A 24,098-nucleotide genomic window follows, 5' to 3' on the forward strand; every position below is an offset into this window, starting at 1 on the left:
CAGGAAGGGGAAACTTTATTGACACATTCCTGGGGTCAGATACATCACATGATCACACTGACAGAACCACAGGCACATAGACACAGGCAACAGAGCATGCACAATGTCGGCAGTAGTACAGTGTATATCCACCTTTCGCAGCGATGCAGGCTGCTAGACGATCGTAGAGATGCTGGATGTAGTCCTGTGGAACGGCTTGCCATGCCATTTCCACCTGGCGCCTCAGTTGGACCAGCGTTCGTGCTGGACGTGCAGACCGCGTAAGACGACGCTTCATCCAGTCCCAAACATGCTCAATGGGGGACAGATCCGAAGATCTTGCTGGCCAGGGTAGTTGACTTTCACCTTCTAGAGCACGTTGGGTGGCACGGGATACATGCGGACGTGCATTGTCCTGTTGGAACAGCAAGTTCCCTTGCCGGTCTAGGAATGGTAGAACGATGGGTTCGATGACGGTTTGGATGTACCGTGCACTATTCAGTGTCCCCTCGACGATCACCAGTGGTGTACGGCCAGTGTAGGAGATCGCTCCCCACACCATGATGCCGGGTGTTGGCCCTGTGTGCCTCGGTCGTATGGAGTCCTGATTGTGGCGCTCACCTGCACGGCGCCAAACACGCATACGACCATCATTGGCACCAAGGCAGAAGCGACTCTCATCGCTGAAGACGACACGTCTCCATTCGTCCCTCCATTCACGCCTGTCGCGACACCACTGGAGGCGGGCTGCACGATGTTGGGGCGTGAGCGGAAGACGGCCTAACGGTGTGCGGGACCGTAGCCCAGCTTCATGGAGACGGTTGCGAATGGTCCTCGCCGATACCCCAGGAGCAACAGTGTCCCTAATTTGCTGGGAAGTGGCGGTGCGGTCCCCTACGGCACTGCGTAGGATCCTACGGTCTTGGCGTGCATCCGTGCGTCGCTGCGGTCCGGTCCCTGGTCGACGGGCACGTGCACCTTCCGCCGACCCCTGGCGACAACATCGATGTACTGTGGAGACCTCACGCCCCACGTGTTGAGCAATTCGGCGGTACGTCCACCCGGCCTCCCGCATGCCCACTATACGCCCTCGCTCAAAGTCCGTCAACTGCACATACGGTTCACGTCCACGCTGTCGCGGCATGCTACCAGTGTTAAAGACTGCGATGGAGCTCCGTATGCCACGGCAAACTGGCTGACACTGACGGCGGCGGTGCACAAATGCTGCGCAGCTAGCGCCATTCGACGGCCAACACCGCGGTTCCTGGTGTGTCCGCTGTGCCGTGCGTGTGACCATTGCTTGTACAGCCCTCTCGCAGTGTCCGGAGCAAGTATGGTGGGTCTGACACACCGGTGTCAATGTGTTCTTTTTTCCATTTCCAGGAGTGTATTTTGTCTAGAAGACTATACGATCCGGCTGCAGACCCGACGTGAATATTATCAGCACATTGTTATTGTTAGTTATGCATCCGTCCGCGTTGGAAAGCAATTCTTGAGCCAAAGATTCAGTGGACGAAAACGATCGATCACCATTTCACTAGACGATTTTTCTTCATAAAGGAAATTGTTGCTCAGTTGAAAGTGGTGCTTGAAATTGAAGATTTATTTTCGAGAGTCAGTGCCAGCTGCCAGCCACTGCACTAATCGTCAATCCCTTGCATGCCTTCCTGCATTTCGCTGCAGTCTCCTGTCGTTGCAACTTTCCTACGGCAACAGCATCGTGCAGTCGGCCCTACGGAGCTTCCGATGCTCTAGTTGTGCGATATTACAGTGTGAATATGCACCTCGTTAACTTACCGTATTTGACGTAGGCGGTATTCTTTCGACTTCATTTTAGTTGTAAGGAATTTAAAATTAATCATTACCGTGTTAGCAGGAAGTGCGCTGAATCAAATTTGCCAATTGACCGAAAATCCGTAAAGGCAGTTACCCTGCTTTATTTCAACTAGGACATATTTGATGTTAGTGAGGAAGGGCAAAAGAAAAAGTGAATAGAGGGAAGGTGTAGTGGGATGTGTTAGTAGTAGAAGTAGTAGCAGTGGTTGGTTGGTTTAAAAGGAGGGAGGGGGGGGGGGGGGTGAAGGGACTGCTTGGTCATCGGCGGTCCCGGTAGTAGTGGATGAAGGACTGGAGAGTAGGATCCGGAGATGTATGGAAGACAATCACGGGGAGATTCTGAGTGGACTCTTTTTTCATCTTTGACTCCCTACTATGAGAGTTGGGTGGGCTGTTGTCGAACTTTGTGCTTTCCAGACAGTTATCGTAACGTGAAAGTGGGGAATATTTGGGAGGATTCGGTATATTAATAATTTTTACTTTGGGATAATCCAATTAAAACTGAATGAAACACAGTTTTTGTGCCATATGCGTTTCGCCTTTACCCTTTGCAACGCATCTTCAGTGGCAACTTTCGTGAATGTTATGTTCTTGTTCCTTTGTTAGTACTGGCCGGCCGCGGTGGTCTCGCGGTTCTAGGCGCGAAGTCCGGAATCGTGCGACTGCTACGGTCGCAGGTTCGAATCCTGCCTCGGGTATGGCTGTGTGTGATGTCCTTACGTTAGTTAGGTTTAAGTAGTTCTAAGTTCTAGGGGACTAATGACCACAGCAGTTGAGTCCCATAGTGCTCAGAGCCATTTGAACTTTGTTAGTACTGTTCTTCTTGTAACTGCCATGTGAAATCTGTTTCCAGACTTTCACTGGACCAAATGATTCAGCCCTACATTACCGGCCTCCAAGGTCACCAGACCTGATTATATGTGATTATTTCTTGTGGGGGTTTATAAAAGACACTGTTTATGTGCCTCCGCTACCAACAACAATGAATGAACTGAGACATCACGTAACAGCAACTGTGGAATCTGTAGCTCAAGACATGCTCGCTGCAATGTGGGAATAATCTGAATACCGCATTGACATGTGCCTTACATCTCAAGGGGTAGGGGGGGGCATACTGAACACCTATGAAACGGTACGAAAAAAAACTTCTTGAGTTTCTCGTTCATCAATAAACAAAATTCATTGTATGTATCTATTACCTTCAGAAATACAGACAAGCCAAATCGGATGATTTTTTTGTACACCGTGTATTTTGAATAATGTCATTATTTTTGAATAGAAGTAGTTCGAGGTAAGACCGCAGCGCTGCGCAGCTAGGAATGCTTATTGTCAGCTAGTTAACTTGCTCAGATCTGAGAGAAAGACCACCCCACTTCCCTGAGTCATGGATTTGCATATTAATTGATTAAGCTATTTGTTCTATAGAAATTCTCTGTTAACATTGTACCCTTTGCTTAATAATTGTTCACTTTGTTTAGCGTAGTGTTGCTCAGGCCAATATTATGTGTAAAGATGACGCGAAGTATTTCTCAGTCTTTTTGGGTATACATTTCATTCTAAAATCGTTGTCTTGCCATATCATTTCATAAAAATAGTTACTCTCCCCACCTCACTCTTTGTCACTACGTATTACCACATGCAACTGTTTGAATATGTATTTAGAAACAGAAATCTAGCTTAGTCGCTGCCTGCTTGCTGTTTGCTGTTGTGCTTTAGAGAAATCAACAGTGTTGTCAAGACACGAGGTAAGTGGAAGTTTTAATTAGGACCAGATAACTGTTTTACCTCCGTTGCGCATTTAATACAAAGTCAAGCTGAATTCAGATCCGTTACGATGTGATGTTTAAAGCTTTCCCGGCGTACTGATTGTTCCATAAAAACACGGGAGAACTGCCGGATATCAGTAACGTTCTGCCACGATATTTCGGCGCAGAGTCTTCCGGCCGTCTTCAGGTGAATGCCACTGTAGTAGTACTGGCGAGTACGCGCTGAGCTCCGCTATTTAAAGCCTTCTGAGGTGACATTGCGCATGCGCTACTCAGCGTGCGCGTTCATAACGGCTCCGTGCGCTGCGCCTCGCGCCCTCCACTGTGGAAGCCTGGCGTATACATCAAACTTTTGGAGCTCGATTATCAATGAATCTGTGGAAATAAGATTGTCTGACAACGAGACTCTCATCAATCGAGATAGCGGTTGTCAGCTAAACTCTGCTTGGAATCCTGTTATAGAGAAACTTCGTAGTCGACGTAGTTATCTGCATAAAGATGGAAATCGACCTGACACCGATACGCCAGGCTTCCACAGTGGAGGGCGCGAGGCGCAGCGCACGGAGCCGTTATGAACGCGCACGCTGAGCAGCGCATGCGCAATGTCACCTCAGAAGGCTTTAAATAGCGGAGCTCAGCGCGTACTCGCCAGTACTACTACAGTGGCATTCACCTGAAGATGGCCAGAAGACTCTGCGCCGAAATATCGTGGCAGAACGTTACTGATATCCGGCAGTTCTCCCGTGTTTTTATGGAACAGATCCGTTACAGTTCAATGCTTATTAGGTTCTGTAAAGTTGGGCTAAACCTCAGACAGAAACAAAACACAGAAGCAGCTTATAAACTGTATTTCATTCAGTTGTAATTAGTCGATTCCTGAGCAAAAAGTATAAACATTGCTTAACATTATATGCAGCTGAAGACGACAGGACTACGTAAGATAAAATTTCGAAGAATATTTAGAGTTCCGGGGTTCGCGTGACTACCAAGGGAAAGTTCCAGAAAACCTTAATCGAAGCTTAGGGTTTGTAACCATTTTTAATTTATCTCTGGGACACTGGGGTCCATTTCCATAAGAAATAATTTACGCCAGTGTGGCTACTAGCTGGAATCATTATCGTTATTTCAAGTGATCCTATTCAACGAAAGTGTTAAGATTGAACTTTGGTATTGCTGTTTTGTTTTTCACGGCCTTCGTCGATGAAACAGTGGAAAAGAATCGCGATGTTGTAGGAAACAGTGCGACTTTGGCTGTGTGTTGTACCATGCTTTGTATTGTATCCCTCAAAAAAAGTTAAAGAAATGGGTACATTTTACTTGATTGTAAGGTCATGTTGATCTCAATTAACGAATAAACGCGCTAGGCGGCTTTGAGAATTAACAAAACAACAATGTGGGTGTTGTCGACAGGATAGGTAGGGTTGGGGGGGGGGGGGGGCCGGTGGGATCGCAGAATTCCCTCACTGCTGATGGTTTTTTCGGTGCTGATCGTTTTTTCGGTGCTGATCGGCATGGTTCCTACTCGACGCGGACTTCTGAAACGTTTCAATTTCGTTCGATACCACTATTCGAAATGTATTGGTTCTATGACTACGACATCTGTTCATTGTTACATTGTGAAACCAGGTTGCTCAGCTGGGAGACTTGGGGCAAGGACACAGACACAGTTCCTGACCCTGGACCACGAGTGGGAGGGGGGGGGGGGGGGAGGTGGCACCCAGATACTGCGTAGGCTATCAGCTCTTGCGCAGCGCCGGTGACGGCAGCGGCGGCGACAGATAGCTACAGGAAAACCGCAAGTTAACGCCACTTCCTTCCTCCACGAGGTCTCCATTCATTCGTATCAAGCTCACATAATTAAGTGTCGGAGACCTGTTCATTCTCTTTGCATCGGAATCTCTACATGCAAAACTCTCTGGTGTATGGGGATGAAAACCACCGGCAGCAGTGCAAAATTCAGTATAGCCAGTTAACACCACACATCGCTGATTAGAGCAGAATTTATTCATACATGCCATATCCAGGTAGAACCAACAAATTTGGGCTAAGAGAGGGGTGGAATTTAACGGGGCAGATCGAGGTTACCAGGGCAGTTTGAGCTACAATAGCGTGCCGGGAATGTAAGAGTGCAGCAGCACTCTGAACATGGCTGTTGCCACCTTGGAAAAGGGTAGTGTCCACAGCATACTCATTCTGTAAATGTAGATGAAACGGTAACACTTGTACAACGAGGATACTGAAATGAGCAACCAGGTTGACGTTCACGGTAACATGAACGAGTGGGCCCAAGTCACAGTATGAAAAATACCCCAAAAACAACACGGACCCATGACGTACACCCTAGACATCAGTGATGGGGAGGGGGTACGGGCGGAGTTGCTGCTGTACTTATGGATTAGGCCATCCTGCGGTACAGTCAGGTCTGCCAGGTTGCCTACCTGTCAAACATCAACAGCGTGACAACTGCTTCATGTTTACGGGCAGGTTTAAATCGCTGCACTATTTCCTTATTCCATTAACGTGTACCAAAGATTTCCTCTGAAACCTTCATTGGCGGACCCGCATAATTTCTATACCCTGCCACACATATGCTGTTACACGAACTAAGGGTCGTCAGCCTCACTTTGCTGGTCCCTGACTACGACTTCCAAAATACATACCGTCACCACTGCAGAGGGCTACAAACTGGCCTCCTATACCCCACCACGGCTGCCTCCCGACTCTCGCACCTCGCCAACTCCCAACAGCTCCGCCGAATTATTTTAACTCGCAGTCCTTTGGACCAATCAGTCTTCAGTGCAGCACGTAGGCATTGTGACTGGCCATTCCTTTATGCAAAAATGGCTCTGAGCACTATGGGACAGTCACCACTAGCACGTCTGAAAACGTCTGCACACCTACTCGCTGCACCGTACTCTGGCATGCACCAACACACCTCTGCGTATGTGAACTGCTGCCAGCGCCACCGTGCGACGACCCTAGAAATTAGAACTACTTAAACCTAACTAACCTAAGGACATCACACACATCCATGCCCGAAGCAGGATTCGAACCTGCGACCGTAGCGGTCGCGCGGTTCCAGACTGTAGCGCCTAGAACCGCTCGGCCACCGCTGGCGGCTTCCTTTATGCCCAAGAACATTCATCGGAGGAATGTACTTATTTTTTATGATCTCGTTGAGTCGGAGATGCGTAGTTTGCATCTCCAGGTTCGTTGTAGCAGCTCTGCAGAAATTTTAAATAATGGGTTTTGTAAAATCAAAGTTAATCAGTGGAGATCATAATTGTCAGTGAGATATACACTCCTGGAAATTGAAATAAGAACACCGTGAATTCATTGTCCCAGGAAGGGGAAACTTTATTGACACATTCCTGGGGTCAGATACATCACATGATCACACTGACAGAACCACAGGCACATAGACACAGGCAACAGAGCATGCACAATGTCGGCACTAGTACAGTGTATATCCACCTTTCGCAGCAATGCAGGCTGCTATTCTCCCATGGAGACGATCGTAGAGATGCTGGATGTAGTCCTGTGGAACGGCTTGCCATGCCATTTCCACCTGGCGCCTCAGTTGGACCAGCGTTCGTGCTGGACGTGCAGACCGCGTGAGACGACGCTACATCCAGTCCCAAACATGCTCAATGGGGGACAGATTCGGAGATCTTGCTGGCCAGGGTAGTTGACTTACACCTTCTAGAGCACGTTGGGTGGCATGGGATACATGCGGACGTGCATTGTCCTGTTGGAACAGCAAGTTCCCTTGCCGGTCTAGGAATGGTAGAACGATGGGTTCGATGACGGTTTGGATGTACCGTGCACTATTCAGTGTCCCCTCGACGATCACCAGTGGTGTACGGCCAGTGTAGGAGATCGCTCCCCACTCCATGATGCCGGGTGTTGGCCCTGTGTGCCTCGGTCGTATGCAGTCCTGATTGTGGCGCTCACCTGCACGGCGCCAAACACGCATACGACCATCATTGGCACCAAGGCAGAAGCGACTCTCATCGCTGAAGACGACACGTCTCCATTCGTCCCTCCATTCACGCCTGTCGCGACACCACTGGAGGCGGGCTGCACGATGTTGGGGCGTGAGCGGAAGACGGCCTAACGGGGACTGTAGCCCAGCTTCATGGAGACGGTTGCGAATGGTCCTCGCCGATACCCCAGGAGCAACAGTGTCCCTAATTTGCTGGGAAGTGGCGGTGCGGTCCCCTACGGCACTGCGTAGGATCCTACGGTCTTGGCGTGCATCCGTGCGTCGCTGCGGTCCGGTCCCAGGTCGACGGGCACGTGCACCTTCCGCCGACCACTGGCGACAACATCGATGTACAGTGGAGACCTCACGCCCCACGTGTTGAGCAATTCGGCGGTACGTCCACCCGGCCTCCCGCATGCCCACTATACGCCCTCGCTCAAAGTCCGTCAACTGCACATACGGTCCACGTCCACGCTGTCGCGGCATGCTACCAGTGTTAAAGACTGCGATGGAGCTCCGTATGCCACGGCAAACTGGCTGACACTGACGGCGGCGGTGCACAAATGCTGCGCAGCTAGCGCCATTCGACGGCCAACACCGCGGTTCCTGGTGTGTCCGCTGTGCCGTGCGTGTGATCATTACTTGTACAACCCTCTCGCAGTGTCCGGAGCAAGTGTGGTGGGTCTGACACACCGGTGTCAATGTGTTCTTTTTTCCATTTCCAGGAGTGTATCTTCATTGCTTATTGTTACTTGTTGTTCCACCTAATCTTTCATACACATTATAATTTAAACACATACAATACTTTGACACACGCCAGAATAAACAAATAATTCTTTTTCTTTACACATCTGACATATCTGAGAAGCAAATGCTTTCGCAGTTTTCCGGTGGAAAACATGGCGCAACTTTAGAATGTCAACACAAATTATATATATATACAGTCATGCTCATAAATTAAGGATAATGCTGATACATGCTGAAACAACGCTCTGGTGGGCGGTTTGCGGGTTTATATTACTTCGGGGTATGACCATGCGTGCATTTGACCTGCGGTCGTCGCTCAGTGGCGCTGGCAGCAGTTCACGTACGCAGAGGTGTGTTGGTGCACGTCAGAATACGGTGCAGCGAGTAGGTGTGCAGACGTTTTCAGACGTGCTAATGGTGACTGTGTGTTGAAAATGACTGAAAGAACACGTATTGACGACGTTATGAGGGGTAGAATACTAGGGTGACTGGATGCTGGTGAAACACAGCACGTCGTAGCACGGGCTCTCCGTGTCCCACAAAGTGTGATCTCAAGATTACGACAACGATTCCAGCAGACAGGAAACGTGTCCAGCCGCTACAGTGCGGGACGTCCACTGTATACAACACCACAAGAAGACCGATATCTCACCATCAATGCCCGCAGACGGCCACGGAGTACTGCAGGTAGCCTTGCTCGGAGCCTTACCGCAGCCACTGGAACAGTTGTCTCCAGACACACAGTCTACAGACGACTAACAGACATGGTTTATTCGCCCGGAAACCTGCAAGGTGAATTCCACTGACCTCTGGTCATAGGAGAGCCCGTAAAGCCTGGTGTCAATAACACAGTCCATGGAACAGTGGTCCCAGGTTATGTTCACGGACGAGTCCAGGTATAATTTGAACAGTGATTCTCGTCGGGTTTTCATCTGGCGTGAACCAGGAACCAGATATTAACCCCTTAACGTCCTTGAAAAGGACTTGTATGGAGGTCGTGGTTTGATGGTGTGGGGTGGGATTATGACTGGTGCACGTGCACCCCTGCATGTGTTTGACAGAGGAATTGTAATAGGTCAGGTGTATTGGGACGTCATTTTGCACCAGTATGTCTGCCTTTTCAGGCGTGCAGTGGGTCCCACCTTCCTCCTGATAGATGATAACGCACGGCCCCATTGAGCTACCATCGTGGAGTAGTACCTTGAAACTGAAGCTATCAGGCGAATGGAGTGCCCTGCCTGTTCTCCAGACCTAAACCCCATCGAGTACGTCTGGGATGCTCTCGGTCGACGTATCGCTGCACGTCTTCAAACCCCTACGACACTTCAGCAGCCGTCCGGTGTGGCCGTGCGGTTATAGGCGCTTCAGTCTGGAACCGCATGACCGCTACGGTCGCAGGTTCGAATCCTGCCTCGGGCATGGCTGTGTGTGATGTCCTTAGGTTAGTTCGGTTTAAGTAGTTCTAAGTTCTAGGGGACTGATGACCACAGATGTTAAGTCCCATAGTGCTCAGAGCCATTTGAACCATTTTTGACACTTCAGCAGCTCCGACAGGCACTGGTGCAAGAATGAGAGGCTATACTCCAGCAGCTGCTCGACCACCTGATCCAAAGTATGCCAACACGTTGTGCGGCGTGTGTACGTGTGCATGGTGATTATATCCCATATTGATGTCGGGGCACACGCGTAGGAAACAGTGGCGTTTTGCAGAACGTGTTTTGGGACGGTTTTCTCATCTTTATCACCAATACCGTGGACTTACAGATCTGTGTCGTGTGTGTTTCCAATGTACTTATGGTATTAGCGCCAGTTTTGCGTAGTGCCACGGTGTGTGGCACCACATTCTGCAATTATCCTTAATGTATGAGCATGAGTATGTATACAGGGTGTTACAAAAAGTACGACCAAACTTTCAGGAAACATTCCTCAAACACAAATAAAGACAAGATGTTATGTGGACATGTGTTCGGAAACGCTTAATTTCCATGTTAGAGCTCATTTTAGTTTCGTCAGTATGTACTGTACTTCCTCGATTCACCGCCAGTTGGCACAATTGAAGGAAGGTAATGTTGACTTCGGTGATTGTGTTGACATGCGACTCATTGCTCTACAGTACTAGCATTGATCGGGCCCCATGTTCTTCCACCTATGCTCAATGGAGCACGTTATCACGATTTCATACGGGATACTCTACCTGTGCTGCTAGAACATGTGCCTTTACAAGTACGACACAACATGTGGTTCATGCACTATGGAGCTCCTGCACATTTCAGTCGAAGTGTTCGTACGCTTCTCAACAACAGATTCGGTGACCGATGGATTGGTAGAGGCGGACCAATTACATGGCCTCCACGCTCTCCTGACCTCAACCCTCTTGACTTTCATTTATGTGGGCATCTGAAAGGGCTTGTCTACGGAACCCCGGTACCAAATGTAGAGACTCTTCGTGCTCGTATTGTGGGCGGCTGTGATACAATACGCCATTCTCCAGGGCTGCATCAGCGCATCAGGGATTCCATGCGACGGAGGGTGGTTGCATGTATCCTCGCTAACGGAGGACATTTTGAACATTTCCTGTAACAAAGTGTTTGAAGTCACGCTGGTACGTTATGTTGCTGTGTGTTTCCATTCCATGATTAATGTGATTTGAAGAGAAGTAATAAAATGAGCTCTAACATGGAAAGTAAGCGTTTCCGGACGCATGTCCACATAACATATTTTCTTTCTTTGTGTGTGAGGAATGTTTCCTGAAAGCTTGGCCGTACCATTTTGTAACACCGTGTATATATATGAAAGTCTCTGTTAATTATTAATGCAGACTAAGTATCAAACAAAGTTGATAATGTTAAATTAATATCTCCACTTTAGACATTCGAAGTTAATTTTATCTTTTTCCTGAAAATGTTTTTTAATGTTACATAATTCCAAATGTGAATTCGGTACAAGTATCTTTGAGAATTAAAAATGTTTACTAAATTAGGTTTGAGACTTAGTTTACGTATTTAATATGTGAAATTTATGCCGGCTCAAAAGTCTTATCATAATCTAAAATTTATTGTGTTTTCTCTATCCTCTCAGATATTTTAGCGAGTGATGAACTATCGAAAGTTGGTAACTTTTTATAAACACCTAAATTTCTAAGCTAGGTGTTTCACCAGATTATGTATCAGTTTGTATATATAAATTTGGTTGAATTTTTGGATTTTTCAAACAAGACGTGATCATTGTCGAAGTAAATGAAATATTTAGCCAGAATTAGATTGCTTCCCAATATATTATATTTACCGTTGTAGGAGGTCGCCAACATGGATGTAATTACTGCGCGGCAGAAACATTTCTTTCTTTTATCAATACACGAGAATATAAAGTGAACGTTATGTAGTTGTGTGATCGTAAATAACAAGGAGTTGGAACTGGTGAGTGTTTTATTTACCGGCATCTCAGCGTATATAACGTTATTGAAGTATAAGATACAAGGCTTATGTCTCTACAATATGCATTTCTCTGTAGAAGTGGTTGACATGTTATTGTAACTACCACCCTGAAAGTCCGGATTTTTTTTTTTTTTTTTTTTACTCACATGAAATATGGGAGCAGGGCGTGCATACGTGTTGATTAGTTAGTTGTTCTCCTTACATTTGTCGTTCAGGGCGCATAAATAAGAATCGTGTCCGCATTTCGCCGGACTTTTATAGCCGATTCTAGCCACACCCCGATCAATAGTCCATAGGTCATCCGGTACGACGTATTCGATGTTTATGGCAATGCCGATGAGTGTGGCAATGCGTGGGTAAGCTGTACGATTCTTATGCACACTGCCTTTTTTAGCATTCGAGATGAGTGTGTCTTTTGTGAAAAGCTGTCGGATTGGTTAGTAAAAAACTACTCCCACGTGCATACGCCACAAGGCACTGCGCAGTAAATGGCGAAGAATACTTCGTATATGCGTTAGCAATTTTCTGTCCTGTTCCATTCGTGTATTGAGCCAAGGGAAGATTACTTCTTACATGATCCCCAAGCGAGGTACACGATGGTAGAAGTAGAAATGTTCCGGAGTCATCTTGGAATACAGGTTCTCGTAAGTTATCCAACAGCGTTTCGGGAGAAGTACGTCGCCTGTCATCCAGAGATTAATTTCCCTGAGCATATTTGTTACACTTTCTTTTGGGACATCACCATACTAGCCTGTTACGATCCTAGTGGTGTGTCAGTTTGTTCGATTTCGTTCATCATCCTTACCTGATAAGTCTTTCAAACGATGGAAAATATACTAGAACTTTGCTTTCTAGCCGGCCGCTGTAGATGAGCGGTTCTAGGTGCTTCAGTCGGGAACCACGCTGCTGCTGCGGTCGCAGGTTCGAATCCTGCCTCGGGCATGGATGTGTGTGATGTCCTTAGGTTATTTAGGTTTACATAGTTCTAAGTCTAGGGGACTGATGACGTCCAATGTTAAGTCTCATAGTGCTTAGAGCCATTTTAACCATTTTTTTACTTTCTCAGATCCCTTACTACAAATAGATTCGCTTTCCTTAATACTGCTAGTCCAAGCTCGTCCCATTTCTTATCGCTACTTGCGATATGGTGCATTTCCGATATTCACCACTAATCTAAGAGCCGGGTACTATCGGGCTTTTCCTCTTCATTATTGACATTATCTTCTTTTTATAGACATTTAAAGAATGTTACCATCCATCGTACAAGAGGAAATACTGCTCATGTCTTTCATTTCCCTATGACCAACGAGCGAAAATATTTTCCTGTGTTCGACAGAAGTGTCAGCGTATCAATTGAGAGTGCTGTCGTACATGACTGATAAATGTTTTATGTCTACTGAGAACATTAGTGAACCAGTTACGTTTCTGTGGGGCCATACCTGATGATACGTCCACTATTGTTGATCCTTCGTCATGCGTTATAATATCAAACTAGTTTTTCAAGAAACTTACCTTTTGGTAAAACTACTGCGTGTGGTGCTGTATTGATTATCTGGACGACACTGTGGTACAATTACGAACATTTAATCACATGTTTTGTACTCATCTACACTTGCGGTTATAGTTCAGATCAGTTCTTTCGTGTGCCCAAGAGGTCGGCAACTTATTCTGGATTTGGCAATGTTAGTGGCAGATGGTGCCTTCTGCATTCCCCCTCCCGTTCATGGACTTTATATTTTCGAAAAAATGATGGAATTTTTATGGATGGCAATTCGTCATGTCCCCGTGCCACAGCTGTTCACTATTTGTTTGAAGAAAGTTCTGGACAATTCGGGTGAAGGATTTGGCCACCCAGATCGCCAGAAATGAGTTAGTGTATAATCGAAAAGTCAGTTCGTGCACAAAATCCTGCTCTGGCAACACTTTGGCAAGTACGGACGGCTGTAAATAGAGCATGGCTCTATATTTCTGCAGGGGACTTCAGACGACTTGTTGAATCCATGCCACGTGAGTTGCTGCACTGTGCCGGGAGAAGTAGGGCCGACACGTTATTAGGAGGCATCTCATGACTTTCATCACCTCAGTGTACATTCGATGTTAACGAAATTCTTTTCTTCAAAAACGATCTTCTTTGCATTACCACTCTACATTTTATATCCTCTCCACTTCAGCCATCATCAGTTATTTTGCTGCCAAATAGCAAACCTCACGTAGTACTTAAATATCTCATTTTATAATCTAATTCCGTCATCCTCACTTGGTTTAATTCGATTACATTCCATTATCGTTGTTTTGGTTCTGTCGATGTTCATCTTAATATCCTCCTTTCAAGACGCTTTTCATCCATTTCAGTTGCTCTTTCAAGTCCTTTGCTGTATTTATTGATTAATAAATGTGTTGTTAGATGTATTCTACATCTACATTTACGTGATTACTCTGCTATTTACAATAAAGTGCCTGGCAGAGGGTTCAATGAACCACCTTCAAGCTGTCTCTCTACCGCTCCACTCTCGAACGGCATGCGGGAAAAACGAGCACTTACATTTTTCTGTGCGACCCCTGATTTCTCTTATTTTATCGTGATGATCATTTCTCCCAATGTAGGGAGGGTGGCAACAGAATGTTTTCGCAATCGGAGGAGAAAACTGGTGATTGAAATTTCATGAGAATATCCCGTCGCAACGAAAGACGCCTTTGTTTTAATGATTGCCACTCCAATTCAAGTATCATGTCTGTGAGACTATCTCCCCTATTTCGCGATAATACAAAACGAGCTGCCCTTCTTTGTACTTTGTCGCACAGCAATACTTCAGAATAGGGCGGACAAGCGTAGTGTAAACAGTCTCTTTGGTAGACCTGTTGCACCTTCTAAGCGTTCTGCCAATGAATCGCAGTCTTTGGTTTGCTCTACCCACAATATTATCTGTGTGATAATTTCAATTTATTTTGCATCTTACATTTTTACACCCATTCAATAAATTCACCATTTAACTCCATAATAAAAATTTTGATGTTTTAGGATCGATTGTCATCAGCTGTCTATGCTTAGACGTCTCTCATGAAATGGAAAACAGCATCGATGATTTGCCAAATGCGCACACCCGTAAATCGGTCTAATTAGTCACTTACGGTATACGTCTTACGTCGTGGTCGCCAGTTAAGCCGGTAGCCGGACCGCCGACTTCTTCCCACGTGCGCGGCTCGACCCTTGAACGTGTCGCAGAGCAGTGTGTGGCGGGGCAGCGCGGGCAAGGCGTGACGACACGTGGGAGGCGCGTGGGGCAGGACAGGCCTCCGCCACTTCCGCTCTTCCAAGGCCGGCGGCCGCCGCTCGCCGCGACACCTACGCGGCCACTCCGAAAACTGCCTGCTTGGTGCTCAGTGGTCGGCACCGGGTCAACGGAACCGCACGCAACTCGTTCTTCCCACTAACCGCGCAGCGTTTGGTTTCAAACCTGTTTCCCATCAACACAGCTCATTAATACCTCTCGTTAATCGATTACATTTCACTCTTTGTTTATCTGAGGCTACGTCTCGCTTCTACTCTACAGTTCTTCTGTGATGTGCTTATCCATCGTCATATCGGTGGTGCATTCCGGGTCCGTACCTCTCGACCTAATGAAGTCTGCTGCACCTCCTCCTGTGATGGAACTGTGGATTCTACAAACCGCGCCCTGCCTGAATTGAAACGCCAGTAGTTCAAATGTTTCAAGTGTCTCTGAGCACTATGGGACTTAACTTCGGAGGTCATCAGTCCCCTAGAACTTAGACCTACTTAAACCTAACTAACCTAAGGACATCACACACATCCATGCCCGAGGCAGGATTCGAACCTGCGACCGTAGCGGTCGCGCGGTTCCAGACTGTAGCGCCTGGAACCGCTCGGCCACTCCGGCCGGCTGAAACGCCAGTGGATTTAGAGTAAATGAAAAGGCTATCACTCAGGAATATGCAGGGGGTGAACAGAAATGTGGGAACACCACCACCACCACCAACAACAAAAATAACAAAATATTAACATGCCTAATGCGGCTTTGGAAAACCGTTGGCATTCAAAACTCCGTCCATTCGTCTGGGAATCGGTAAGAACAGGACCTACCTGGTTTTGAAAGGAGTCTTACACCATTCTTCCCGCAAAATAGTGGCAAGTTCAGGTAACGATGATGACGGTGAACAGCGATAACGCATCCTTCTCTCCAAAGAAGACCACAAAGACTCTATAATATATTAAGTTCTGGTACTATAGTGGCAAGAGGAGATGCGACAATTTATCATCGTCCTGGACGATGCGAGCTCTATGAAGAGGGGTCCTGTAGTCTTGGAATACAGCACCATGTAACCTTACCCTCCCACATATCACTATTAAAATTCTGTCTTTGCACAAATTTTGGAAGCTTCGAGAGGCGTAAGATATAGAGAAGAAAAACTTTTTACTTATCTTCATTTTCCCTTGTTGTTGGCTACAGCTTTTTGTGTCTAGGGGTGCATTCTTGGGGCTGAAATTTTGATTTAACGTTGTGGGTTACTGACGACAATATCACGACGTCTTTACAATTTCCACTTCTATCACGCCACAAATTACATTGTTAGTGTCGATCGTATAAATACGTCTGTCTCCATCAGAGGCATGCCCACTACTACCCACATTCTACGGTACTCACAAATTCCAAAGAGTTTACAAAGCAAAAGAGTTTACAAACGTTCTTGACAAAGGAAGAATCTTCGCTAAAATATATGATTATTTTGTAAATGATTCTAGAAATAAATTTAATAATTAGCGTTAGATTAATTATAGGAATAATAATATGAATTTTAAGTATACCATAAATTTTGATTTCAAATATTTCTAAAAGAAGAATAATTTTAACTTTACATACAGAATGTAACAAGTTAATTTCTTTTTATACATTTTTGTCTGAAATATAATACACCGTATACAAAATCATATGAAATTCTTTTAGTTAAACAACTGAGATGATGGTCACCTATACAAGAATCGATAGTATAAATGGTATCGCTTATTTCTATAAAAAAAGGCAGTTTTAGAGGAAGTTGTCCCATTACAACCACTATTGGAGAACTAATACTGCACCATGAAAAGGACCTGACTGGCTAAACTAGTCACATATTCTTTGGCAGTAATGCTAGCTTGGGAAGTACCTATACCGCACATCGAATACCACGATATAGCTGCCAAAACAGCAGCGACTCCCCGCCATGTTTCTCTCTTGGCAGCAATCAGTCCGCTTCGTAGGCTTGGGACGACGTATGCCAGACGTAAACTCTGGCAGAAGTTGAAAACAGTGAGAAAAATGGTTCTGTGCACTATGGGACTTAACATCTGAGGTCATCAGCCCCCTAGAACTTAGAACTACTTAAACTTAACTAACCTAAGGACATCACACACATCCATGCCCGAGGCAGTAGCAGTTGCGTGGTTCCAGACTGAAGCGCCTAGAACCGCTCGGCCAAGGTTTATTGCTTCGGCACTACGTTTTCCTGCCACGGGCATTTGCGTCACTGATGTGTGGTTCTGCAATTACAGATCACCTCACAATTCGCTGCTTACGGAGCTCCCTTCCTGTTGTTTTTGTGCTGACAGGTTTCGCGACTGCGACATTTAGTTATGCAGTGACGTTTGCAGCCGCCGTCCTCTTATTTTTCGTCACAACTCCTTTCAATTACTGTCAGTCACGATCACTCAAAATGCCCTTACGTCTGCGTTGTGTTTTTCCGCTTTCCCTATACGCTGTATAAAACTTCAATACGGTGCCTCTTGAAACAACAAACACTTCGGCTACCTTAGTTACGAAAGCACCATCAATTTGCGCACGTTCAAATCACTTAGCTCCGACATAATGCACTCACAGCTATACAGAACACTGTTCTGACCACGGCTGACACTTTCAAGGCATTGCATTGGTGCCGCCCGCAGTCAAATAGATCAGTACCACCTGCAGACATGGCTAGCGTCTCCATTTATATTAAAGCATGCATTTCTAGCGATGTTCCCATATTTTTCTCCAACTCCTGCGGTGTATAGTGCAGTGACAGAGTGCCGCACGAGATCGACTGTTTCCTTCATTTGTCAATTTGGCTGCCGCATCCCCTTCTTTTCGCCACAAACACCACGTAATGTGTGGGAGGGAACTCGTGTGGTTTGCTGTATGGTGTGGCAGGTGGCAGTTGACGCTAAATAACGAAAAGTGTGAGGTGATCCACATGAGTTCCAAAAGAAATCCGTTGGAATTCTATTACTCGATAAATAGTACAATTCTCAAGGCTATCAGTTCAACTAAGTACCTGGGTGTTAAAATTACGAACAACTTCAATTGGAAAGACTACATAGATAATACTGTGGGGAAGGCGAGCCAAAGGTTGCGTTTCATTGGCAGGACACTTAGAAGATGCAACAAGTCCACTAAAGAGACAGCTTACACTACACTCGTTCGTCCTCTGTTAGAATATTGCTGCGCGGTGTGGGATCCTTACCAGGTGGGATTGACGGAGGACATCGAAAGGGTGCAAACAAGGGCAGCTCGTTTTGTATTATCACGTAATAGGGGAGAGAGTGTGGCAGATTTGATACGCGAGTTAGAATGGAGGTCATTAAAGCAAAGACGTTTTTCGTCGCGGCGAGATCTATTTACAAAATTTCAGTCACCAACTTTCTCTTCCGAATGCGAAAATATTTTGTTGCGCCCAACCTACATAGATAGGAATGATCATCAAAATAAAATAAGAGAAATCAGAGCTCGAACAGAAAGATTTAGGTGTTCGTTTTTCCCGCGCGCTGTTCGGGAGTGGAATGGTAGAGAGATAGTATGATTGTGGTTCGATGAACCCTCTGCCAAGCACTTAAATGTGAATTGCAGAGTAATCATGTAGATGTAGATGTAGATCCGCCATTACTCTGCCAATGGAGTAACGTCTGTTGTGTGTGCTATCGCCTTTGAACTGTTTTGGACGGTATTTCCTGACGTGGACATGGACAATTAGTAGAGCATTGCCTAAACGACAGTGGAAAACAGCCGAAAAACCACGTTCAGTCTGTCTAGTGTACCACACCAACAATCGTTAGTCACTGTCGTGTATTCTATCTGGGTTTGCGTGGATCTCCCCGTCTTGCGAGATAGTACGCTGCTTGTTAAGCTTTACGAGCAGGAATATTTACAGTCATTGATGATGTGTGGTGATTAATTAAGTTTGTGGCCCTGTAAATTTTAGCGGAAACAGTTCTTTCACTGGGTACCCTGGTGCTACGTAAATGGCAGACCACCTCTTGCAGTGATTTCTGTTCGTGGAAACTACCGATTTCCGTCGTAGTTCGGAATAGGTGTTCCTACAATGGTCGAAGGAAAACAAGGGGAAACTGTCTCCAGTAAAGCCTTGCCGAATAAAGCACAGTGTTGTTCAAACCATCCTTCGTGTAGACGATAACTTTACCTTGATGTAGTTCTTTTACAAAGATGTATCTATACCGCATAAAGGCGTTGAAATATTAAAAAAAGAAGGGAATCCTCCATCACTAGTGACGAGCATTAGCTTAGCTAACCAGAGATGGAGATTGTTTCTAACTTGGATGTACTGAAGGAACCATTATGATGTTTGCCAGAAGTAAGATGGTAGTGTGGTTTTCAATCTCTCCACCAAGGCTACGCAGCCGGCGGCCGACGGGCAGGATCCGAACCGCGATTGATTTCAGTCCGGCCCGCGGAAGAAATCTGTGCGAGAAAGCGAGGCGCTCGCATTTTTTCTCCGCCCGTCACGGATATTTCCGCCGACGCTCTGTTTGCCTCGGAATGAAGCTCATGACACATATCAGTTAAAATTTTGCTTACCCAACACGCGTTCAGCGTCATTTTACCGACGCTGGATTTTAGCAACTACGAAAAACACATGTCCAGTCTGAGCGCAGAGTTATGGCCCATGTGCCTATGTGCAAGCGGAGGGTGGGGGAAACTGCTTGCTGCCTTGGAGGGATGCTGGGAGAAGTATTTTCGCCTCTGGATCAGAGCTGACAAATCGCGCAAGTTATTTATAGCTTACTGTCTACGTCTTTGTTACGCAGTGACAGATCACAAACGTTGGTAGTAGGCGACAGTGGCACGAAATGTACCGACTAATCGCGAAATATGCAGAATTGAAGAATGGAAGCAGGAGCCACACCTTGCTGAACAAATGAGTTATCCATTTTCGGTTCAAGCACAAAGTTCTGTGCTAGTGGTTCGCTGATTTAGTGCAGCTGTTTCCATATGTCCTTATTTCGTTCATTCTCAAAATGTCTGACATTAAGATGAGAAAAGTAGATTCAAAATGTCGTCAGTTCCAAAGGAAAGGAACTTAGCTTTCTTACGTGTAAAGATAAACCTGGCTGCTTGTTGTGCAGTGAATCAGTGTCCGCTGGGAAATAATATGAAACACATTGCTCAACAACAGCTTAAAGGGAAATTGCAGAAATGTAACGTTAAATATTAATCTCCAGTCTGAAAAGGCAACAGCAAATGTTTGCCAAACCGAGGACACAGTACGACAATTCCGTTAAAGCCAGTTCTATATTAAGAAGGAAAAAACTGCCAAATCGTTAAACCCTTTTACTGAAGGCGAATTCGTAAAGGAATACCTGTTGGAAGTTGCAGATGTACTATGTCCGAACAAATGAGTCCATCGAGACGAATAGTTGTTCAACCAATTGGTATGACGGCTGACGACATAAAAGTATTTTTGCGATCGTGCTGCCACATTGGAAGCATCTGCGGTCGCTTTGGACGCGAGCACTGATTTGTCAGACACAACTCACTTAGCAAGATTTGGTTAAAAAAAAAATAAATAAATAAAAAAAATTGCTTGGAGCACTATGGGACTTAACTTCTGAGGTCATCAGTCCCCTAGAACTTAGAACTACTTAAGAATAACCAACCTAAGAACATCACTCACATCCATGCCCGAGGCAGGATTCCAACCTGCGACCGTAGCGGTCGCGCGGTTCCACACTGTAGCGCCTAGAACCGCTTGGCCACTCCGGCCGGCACCAAGGTTTGTTCGTGGTGTAGATACTCCGTGCAGTATAACGGAAGAGTTATTAGCATTAGAGCCATTGAAAGGAACCATTAGTGTTGAACAAATTTTTGAAGAAGTGAAAGAAATCATGGAAACGTTCAATCTGTAGTGAATGAAATCGCTAGAGTTTGTTGTGATGAAGCACCTGCTATGGTCGCTTCACAAAAAGGTTTTATAAACACAATAAATTATCTGCTGAATTAAATATTGACAAAGTCGACATAACAATTCACTGTATTGCTTACCAGTAACGTTGCGGCGCGCGAGCTTAAGTACCAGGTGATCAAAAAGTCAATATAAATTTGAAAACTAAATAAATTACGGAATAATGTATATAGAGAGGTACAAATTGCCACACATGCCTGGAATGACATGGGGATTTATTAGAACCAAAAAAATACAAAAGTTCAAAAAATGACCGACAGATGCCGGCCGGTGTGGCCGTGCGGTTCTAAGCGCGTCAGTTTGGAACCGCGTGACCGCTACGGTCGCAGGTTCGAATCCTGCCTCGGGCATGGATGTGTGTGATGTCCTTAGGTTAGTTAGGTTTAAGTAGTTCTAAGTTCTAGGGGTCTGATGACCTCAGTAGTTAAGTCCCATAGTGCTCAGAGCCATTGTTTTGACCGACAGATGACGATTCATCTGATCAGAATAGCAATAATTAGCATAACAAAGTAATACAAAGCAAAGATGATGTTCTTTACAGGAAATGCTCAATATGCCCACCATCATCCCTCAACAATAGCTTTAGTCGAGGAATGATGTTGTGAACAGCACTGTAAAGCATGTCCGTAGTTATGGTGAGGCATTGGCGTCGGATGTTGTCTTTCAGCATCCCTAGAGATGTCGGTCGATCACTATACACTTGCGACTTCAGGTAACCCCAAAGCCAATAATCGCACGGACTGAGAGGTCTGGGGACCTGGGAGGCCAAGCATGACGAAAGTGGCGGCTGAGCACACGATCATCACCAAACGACGCGCGCAAGAGATCTCTCACGCGTCTAGCAATGTGGGGAGGAGCGCCATCCTGGATAAACATCGTACGTCCCAGCAGGTGTTTATCATCCAGGCTGGGGATGGTCCGATTTTGCAACATATCGGCGTACCTCTCACCCGTCACGGTAGCAGTAACAAAATTAGAATTGCGCATTTCCTCAAAGAAAAAAGGCCCGACAACTTTTTTTTTCCTAATAAAACCGCTTGTCATTCCAAGGATGTACGTCAATTTTTACCTCTCTGTCTACATTCTTCCGTGGTTTATTAAGTTTTCAAATTTATACTGACTTTTTGGTCACCCGGTATGTGTATGAGGCCCGCGAGTTAACAAAGGTTGCCCATGCCTGGTCAGCAATCACAGATGGGAGTCCTTTGCTTTGACTATGCTATATCCAGCTTCTGAAGAAACTGACATTGGAAATACTTTAAAATTTTACTAGCGCCCACTTCTGGATGCGTGTTACAAATGGAATATTTGAGGCAGACTACTTTCTGATTAGTTGCGTCCGATATACACTGACGGGCCGAAACACTGTGACCACCTGCTTAATAGAATGTTCGTTAAAATCAGTGATCCCCACTCTCGGGGCAATTACCCCCTGAGGGGTAAAATGAAAATTTCTGAGGAATAAAACAGAACCGTTAAATTGAGTTTCGATCACGAAACTAAATAAACTTTAAAATCCATTTCTGTTATCGCTAATTCGTGAAACCGCAATACTGATTAAATAAGTTCAGAAAAATATATATTTTTTAAAAATACCAGCATTAACGTGTGACATAATGTGGTGGAGATTACAGAAACGAATTTATGAACAAAATTTTCCTCACCTTCACCTAGTCCATCCAGCGTGTAAATGTCTCCTACCATTCTTCTACGACAGTAAAATGAAGACTTTTATGTTTCATATACTTAAATACCTCATTAAAATGCCTTTTCTGAGTTGAAGTTAGTTCCCGCAGTAGACCAGAAATTGCTTCATTATTCACTTCGCAACACTCAACTAATTGACAGCGGAACACAGACAGTAACTAGGTAATGGCTACTCCACTGCTGTAGGACCTACACTGTATTATTATTATTATTATTATTATTATTAGCGGCTGTCTTCAGGCACAAAACATTCAGAGCCTGAAATTGTCCAATTTCTGCCAACTCAGAAGTAAGGATTCCAGCAATCAAGTGATTTTTAAGCAACAAGTTTAGTGCTCTTATTTTAATTTTGTTGATTTTAAATGGGAGTGTAGAGCGTAGGTGATGGATGGTTCGAATGGCTCTGAGCACTATGGGACTTAACATCTGAGGTCATCACTCCCCTAGACTTAGAACTACTTAAACCCTAACTAATCTAAGGACATCACACACATCCATGCCAGAGGCAGGATTCGAACGTAGGACCGTAGCGGCGGCGCGGTTCCGGACGGAAGCGCCTAGAACCGCTCAGCCACAGCGGCCGGCTCGTAGGTGAAGCAAGTGTCGCTAGGCAAGGCAGTAGTGCACGCAAGCGTGTTTTATAACAAGTATCTACCCTCAATGTCGATAGTCAGCTTTCTTCTCCAAGACGGAATTGCTGGAAGCAATAGCGATGCACTGAAATTTGCTCCATCGTTCTAGAAGAAAGCGGTGTTAGAAAATAAGTAGTACCAGTTGTCTCAGTGACTCATTAGTTCATTGTTTTATGAAACGGCAACAAACACTAAATATCATTATCTTCGGTCATTTAGAAATGGAACTGTTCAAAGGAAAATTAGTTAGGCGCTTATGTTAATGGTTGTAGTGTTGATGGTGATATGGTGGGCAGGGGGGAGGGAGAGGGGGGTACTAGCTAATATCTGATTTCACTAAGGGGTAATGGTCTGAGAAGGGTTGAGAACCATTGGTATACGCAGTTGTAACGAACCAAAAATTTTTGTTCCGATTTTTTCGTTTCGCATTACGCAATAGAACCGACTCAACTTAGTCTCGACAAGAAAATCGATGTTTAAACTTTGTAAAAGCTATGTTTTTTAATGTGTATTCCTTGAACCAAGAGTTAGCTATGATTAAGTTGTGCTCTGTGCAAAATTCTACCAGACGGCTTCCTCTTTCATTTCTCTCCCCCAATCCATATTCACCCACTGTGTTTCCTTCTCTCCCTTTTCCTACTCCCGAATTTCAGTCACCCATGACTATTAAATTTTCGTCTCCCTTGACTACCTGAATAATTTCTTTTGTCTCATCATACATTTCATCAATTTCTTCATCATCTGCAGAGCTAGTTGCCATATAAAATTGTAATACTGTAGTAGTCAT

At 45.4% G+C, this 24,098-nt stretch overlaps 1 protein-coding gene across 1 annotated transcript in view; it reads left to right on the plus strand.

The window, feature by feature from the left end:
- The window catches only part of LOC124606173 (tRNA dimethylallyltransferase-like), a 903,559-nt gene that overhangs the window by 206,963 nt on the left and 672,498 nt on the right, over nt 1-24,098 (plus strand). The window lies entirely within an intron of this gene.

Source organism: Schistocerca americana, chromosome 3 (genome assembly GCF_021461395.2).
Source record: "Schistocerca americana isolate TAMUIC-IGC-003095 chromosome 3, iqSchAmer2.1, whole genome shotgun sequence".
Taxonomy (NCBI): domain Eukaryota; kingdom Metazoa; phylum Arthropoda; class Insecta; order Orthoptera; family Acrididae; genus Schistocerca; species Schistocerca americana.